The sequence below is a fragment of the Opisthorchis viverrini genome, assembly GCF_000715545.1.
Source record: "Opisthorchis viverrini unplaced genomic scaffold opera_v5_405, whole genome shotgun sequence".
In the NCBI taxonomy this organism is placed as follows: domain Eukaryota; kingdom Metazoa; phylum Platyhelminthes; class Trematoda; order Opisthorchiida; family Opisthorchiidae; genus Opisthorchis; species Opisthorchis viverrini.
In genome coordinates this window covers 372,599-378,992 of record NW_008752063.1, presented here as the reverse complement: position 1 = coordinate 378,992, position 6,394 = coordinate 372,599, and the positions used below count along the sequence as shown (strand labels likewise).

General features: G+C 41.7%; 1 protein-coding gene across 1 annotated transcript in view; it reads left to right on the top strand.

Annotated features, from left to right (window-relative positions):
* T265_10776 (hypothetical protein) overlaps positions 1-6,394 on the top strand; it is a gene marked incomplete at both ends in the record, with an annotated part of 10,963 nt that overhangs the window by 1,110 nt on the left and 3,459 nt on the right. The gene's annotated exons all lie outside the window — the stretch shown is intronic.

The following is a 6,394-nucleotide window of genomic DNA, read 5'->3' as shown; positions in this document are numbered from 1 at the left end:
CTCAACCCTGCACTGACGATGTCACCTCGATTGGTGATGAAACGTTTGCAATCCAACTGCCAAGCTCGGCGAACAGACCGACAACCCGAGCTACCTACATTCCACAACATTGCTAACTTCTCCCCAACCTTTAGGTATGTTATTTCCGATCAGAATCACGTATTATGTAGTGTTCAAGAGGAGCGATGACCTAAAGCAAGTTTTATTCGACACCTTTATAGAATGTCATTTAAAAAAATGGTGTGATGAGCGTAAACCAAATTAATGACTCTGTTTTTTTAGACTACTGAGAGACGTTTAAAGCTCGGCGGTTCTGAAGGTAGTATCTCTACAAATCCGAGAGTAGCGTCACGTTTTCTGGGATCTTGCTTCGCAACGATGACTGAAGTTCAAAGGTTATTTTCTCTAAGTTCATTTAGTACCGGTGTGCATTTAATCTTATATTTGAAATCATCCTCAAAACTTTGGAGTTTTCCGAGATATCTTCAATCCCATGGAGGTAGGTTTAGAAAATTCTGTGTTCTTGAAAGGGGATTTAGTGCGAAACGCTTGGTTCAATGCTTGAACTACTTGCCCTATATATTGAAAATGATTGAACATGAGACCAAATATGCATCCGGTAGGCCCCATGACCGAATCCCCACCTGAGCGCTTACTTTTTTAACTTTGTTGCTGTTGACGTCAGGCGGAAAACCACCAGATCCAGTATTTGCTGCCCTATTGTATTATAAACCATGTATTCAGGTTACTTTCAGATAAGAATCCAGTCAACACCTGCCTAATCCGCTAATGAGTGTTTACCAGTTCATCGAAGACAGATAGAGGTTGTGTGCCGTTCACCCCCAACCGTACAAAATTTGGAAACTTTTTATTTAGTCTCTCATGTCCGATGTACGCGAAAAGAAATAGATTCAGACGCTAAATTACACTTGATTCAACCGCCTAAATCCTGACCATTGTAAGCTAACTGAGTTGTCCGAAGTCGAACTGAAGCCAGAGGTACCACCTGCGTAGGATTTTATGGAGGGCTTGAAACTGCCTTTAGGGGGGCGATAGTGTAAAGGAGTACTGATGGCAAAAAGAGGACTTTTAAGCACTTTCTTTTTTGATCGGCGAATCACTGAAGCCACTGGACACTGGGACAAGTTTCCGGCGCCACCGGACGTCCAATCCCATCGCACAATAAAATTCGTTCAAATGCGAAAGCCTCCCCCTCCTTACACACAGTACACATCATAAAAATTGGAATACCTGCAAACATAGAAAATTTAAACAAACCTTGGTAATATACCAATATACAAACTAAAGCAACCCTAGTATCTTCAGTGGAACTACCAAATGCGTCATCTCTACGCGTCAAGCAGTTTTCGTGCACCGTTTTTGTGCACCCAAATATAAGCGGAAAATCGTTGATTCTTGGACCTACACTGGAAATGTCTCAAACATCGGTCTTGTCGGAAGTGAACTTCTACATATAAACGTATCTGTTTCAAGTATCTTCCGCAGATTTCAACGATACCTGTGAATTGCCGCACTCTTGGTGGGCCTTTTCAGGTCATTTATTTGGTATATGTGGTCGTTGATCATCAGGCCGTGAGGCTTCCTTGTGGGATCCAGTCGTGCTAAGAAGGATCATTTTTAATAGCACCACAAGAGATCCCTCATTTCTCACAGAATTCTTGGATTTAGTGTTCTGCGAGTAGAATACAAACTCTGACTATTGAAGTAATTGTTTTTTGCTGAAGCTTTGGCACTTTTTGCCTATTTATTGGGAAACTCAAACAGTTTCTTAAGCATTAAGTTTTAGAGCGTAAGGTTTAAACGCTTGTATGATACATTTTTTCTCGTTTGAATGTCAACCCCTTTAGGCTCTTTTGTTGGAAAGTCTCAGCAAAACTCATCAAGCCTCTTTACCTAAATTAAAAATAGAAATTGTTTTCGCTGAAAGGCACAGTTTCAAAAAGTTTGCCACGAATAAAGAAATATCGCCTCAATTCTGACCAGTGTCACAACTCAGTTTCTTGTAGTCTCAATTTCTCCATATTTTTGGTTGCAAAACAACGTTCTGTCAACACTTGCGTAGCTACTTTGCTGATCAAAAATGTTTTTATTATTTCACCCCTGTTGGTGTCATCCAGCTGCGAACATTTGACACACGACACATCGCTGCACTCAAATTTAGTTTGGTAATCGCATGAAAAAATCTCAACTTGTTACCTCTTTACATATCGGCTCATAATCAAGCACCTGTCCGAATTCAGTCGTTGGCAATATTGTTGATAGCGATCATGATGCATTACTGTGCTATGGTATGCAAGCACTAAACAGTGCACGTCATCCTGTCGTAGTTTCGAAACGTAGAATAACAAATGGTTTTGCCAAATTACAGCGAAATAAACATTTTTAAGCTAGATATTTGGCAACAGGAACTGTGGCATGCAAAACTGTCATGTTTCCGACTCCAATTGGCTAATTGCATTCCGGTAAATGATAGCTAGCTTCCAAAACCACGGCATATTCGCCCAAACATTCCGATAATCCAGTACTAATGAATGTTTTGTTCGGAATGATCAAACCTGAAAGTGCTTGTTTTGCAGGGAAAATTAAATGATCCCAAGCCTATATGGACAATATTCCATATAAACACCCGCCTTGTGAATTCAAGACTGGGAGGTGCCCCGTGAGTGGTACCAGGACAAACTTTTGAACCACTATACTTTGGGGGTTGTGAAAGTAAAATTTTGGAAATAACACTAAAAACGTATTTTCCAATCCAAGCTGTTTGGTGACATTGAAACTTCACCCAAATTGAAGAAACGTCTGCTCATGGCAATCTGAATATCAAAGAGCGATAAATTTGGCGAAATCCTTTTTCGTTCTCCTTTAAGGTCGAATAGCTGACTAGTCGTTCACCGGACCTAACAACCAACCTCTCGAAGGTTGCATTCGTTTGGAAAACTAAACTCGCGCTACAAATGTAGACATCCTGGTTCAAAACCCAGGAAGAGTGTTACTTACGATCACATTCAGGTTGCTCTTAAGATTAATCAACCCCATAAAGTCAATGATGTTGATGACGCGACTTTGGAGAGAATTCTGCTCTGAAAGCTTTACGTTCTGATCAGCAGTCTACATCAGAAAGTCAACGCCGTCGACACTTAATTTCCGACGCAGTTGCAATCGTCGGTGACCAATAGAGCTATCCTTGTTATGTGATATCGTGTGTGAATGTGTCAGTGAGTTCCGAAAAGGCAGATCAGTTCATTTGTCTATTTCGGGTCTCTTTGTCATCAAGAAGTCCCCAATTCAAACCCATTGACCCTAAAAACTGTCTTGTCCATACTGTCCTATTTTTTCGCATTTTTCACTGAACTGTATAAGTACACCCAATTTTTTTCCGATGCTACGTATTTTTTGCATTCTTCTCCGTTTGGTTGTGATGCCACGTTCGATCTTTTTCCACAATTTTATTCACTTCATTATCCTTGCCACAATGTCAGACTTTGTTAACCACTTTTCTTCTGACATATAAGTAGAGTTGATGATTGTCATTTTTCTACTGCGTACAAGTTGAGGCTTCCGGTGCTGCCAAAATCTACAATGTTACTGTCGGAATACACTCATTTGCACGCCAATCTAGCTATGACGGGGGACTTAAGTCAATTCCACCTGAACCTCTCGTTTATGATACAATACAAGTAGAATGCAAGAGTGACGGAACCTAACTGATAAGCCAAAAGATGTTAAAACCGCTTGTGGGCTGTTTTTTCAGCAATCTTGTGGACATTTTCTTTTAAGAAAATAAAATCACATTGTTTTTGGTGTTCTCTCTGATCAAATCTTCCTTCGAATGAATCGATATTTGTTAGTTGCAACTTGGTGACGGCAGCAGAATACTGTGAACAGGATGTGAACAGCCACCTGGAAGAACAATCAAAATTGCATCATTCTTTCTTTCTCACGCAGAGTAAAACACTTGCCAACTGCCCGCACACTCATGCCAACTTGAAGGACGACCTTGAAGAGTGAACACCCTAACGACGCCCGCAGCACGTCGTAAGCCATTATCCCCTCCTCCGATTTTGTGCTGGAAAACGATCCTCATTTCAAGAGTGGTCAAGCACGTTTCCAGCTCAAACATTTCAATAGATGTTAATATCGAAACAAAATCTTGGGCTTTTTATCTCGCGAAGCTTATGACCTAGTTGGATGCCGGGAAATTGATAGGTCGTTGTTTAAGGAGACACTTCAGGTTCTCGGATAAATGCTCAGCACTACAGGATTTACCCTGGATAACCGACGTACACTCTACTGGGCAGTTCACGTCGCTCATGATGGTGCCAGGGCGGCTGCAACAAATATCGTCCGGAAAATTAAGCGGTAGGACTGGGCTGCGTAGTTTTTTTCTACTACATTTGCAAAGGCGCTAGTAACCGTTAATTGAAACAAAGTCCCAAGGTCACCCGCTGACTTTGATGCTGTGTAGTCCATGGCAAGAACGCTTATGGAATTCCAGATCTCTTTGGCCCATGTTGTGTGCGCCACCTTTAGATACCTTTAGATACCTCACTTTCCTCAGTATCAGCAGTTTCTGTGATGGGCAAGGAGTGTACATTTGTTGGTCCTGTGTCGCATGGTTATTTAGGTTTGCAACTACTCACGATCGTATACATGACAAGCAACAAATTTCTCCTAGTTTTCTGCTTGTGGTGATAGAGGAGCGTGCAGTTTAGTTAAGATAGTAGAGAAAACTTTTGAGACCGGAAGACGCGGGAGAAAATGAACCTAGAGCTACTCGGGCTATAAGTGAAAGCGACTGTCGTGAAGCATAGAGGCTTACTCCTACCCGTTGGTCTCGATGAGTGGCACCGGGTCCCTTTGTACAGGCGAAAATCTTGATAAGTGACTTAGAGAGATTGGATATGGACACCTTGAAGTCGCTGCTCCTTATTTCTATTCTAATGTTCCAACTAAATATTTCGTGAATTTTGCTCCATTCCCCCCGCCATCCAAGAGCTGGTCAGGTGTTTGCTAATTTTCCTCTACAGTCAACGAATGTTGAAGACAATGTTTTGAGTAAAATCCCGTGAAATCATCCCAGTGTGGTTCCACATCTGACCTATTATTAAAGTGGCACTGATAATCATTGTGTCCGAAAGCTACTGATCAACTACTGGAACGAAATTGGATGACATGTCATTTCCTGCGTGTCACGTGCGTCGGAAACTAGTGGAGATGACAGACAGGTACAAATTCTAATGACTCCTGTGATTCTAGGTATTCTCAAAAAGCCGTCATGTCAAAGCACAACAGGAAAACCGGATCAGTGGCAAACAGCGTCACTAATGAACTACGGAAATCTCAGTATTGTCTCAACATGTGGCGAGTGTACTGATTGTTAACAAATCAACTTTGACAGTATTGATTTGTTTTCATATATTGGAGTTGCTGTACTGAGCTTCCACATTCAATACAGTATTTGGTACCACTTTCTGCATAATACGTTCATGTTTAATGCGGAAATAGTTGTACGTTCGTGCAGTTTTCACTGAATAATACAGCAATTAATTTAGGCAGTTTGGTGACTGTTTGAAATAGTGTTAGTTACCCAAGCTAGCACAACGAAATCAGGCTTTTCCCAAATGAACACAAATCATTATCTGAAAAGGGCCTGACTTAGAGACACTTAATGTCCCGGACGAACACCCCCTTCAAAATCTGGCATTCCAATCACCCCCGAATTCAAGACGATCGTGCAGCTAGGTGGATTCATGGTGATGTAATCGAGGTGAAGAAACTTACATTTTCTGACTGCTATACTCGCGAAGGCCTAACAAAGCTGGTGCGTCACTGATCACAAGTCATTGTCCTATAAGGTACCACTCATTTTGGTACTCATGCAAGTCAAATTTACCAGACAATGTGTCAGAGAGGCAACAGGCATTTGCTTGCACAGGGTGCTTAATTCAGTCGACATCGCAGAAATGTTCTCAAAGCATTTATCCCCCAGAAAAATCAGCTGACCATGATTTCTTCCTGATAAAACTTTGATTACGTTAACCATTTACTCACCATTTGTGGGTTGACAGGCGCCCATTCAAAACCCGGAATTCAGTCGGCAGAAATGTTCTCAAAGCATTTATCCCCCAGAAAAATCAGCTGACCATGATTTCTTCCTGATAAAACTTTGATTACGTTACGTTATTACTCACCATTTGTGGGTTGACAGGCGCCCATTCAAAACCCGGTCGTACTAAAGCGGGTAACTCAAAAATAGCGTGAGTTCATCAGCCATCATCATCATCATTGTCAGCTGTAATAACCGCGTACTCGTCGTACACTGGTTGTAGCTGCCGCATTTTCGTTCACCGATGATTTGGGGGGGGGGGGGGGG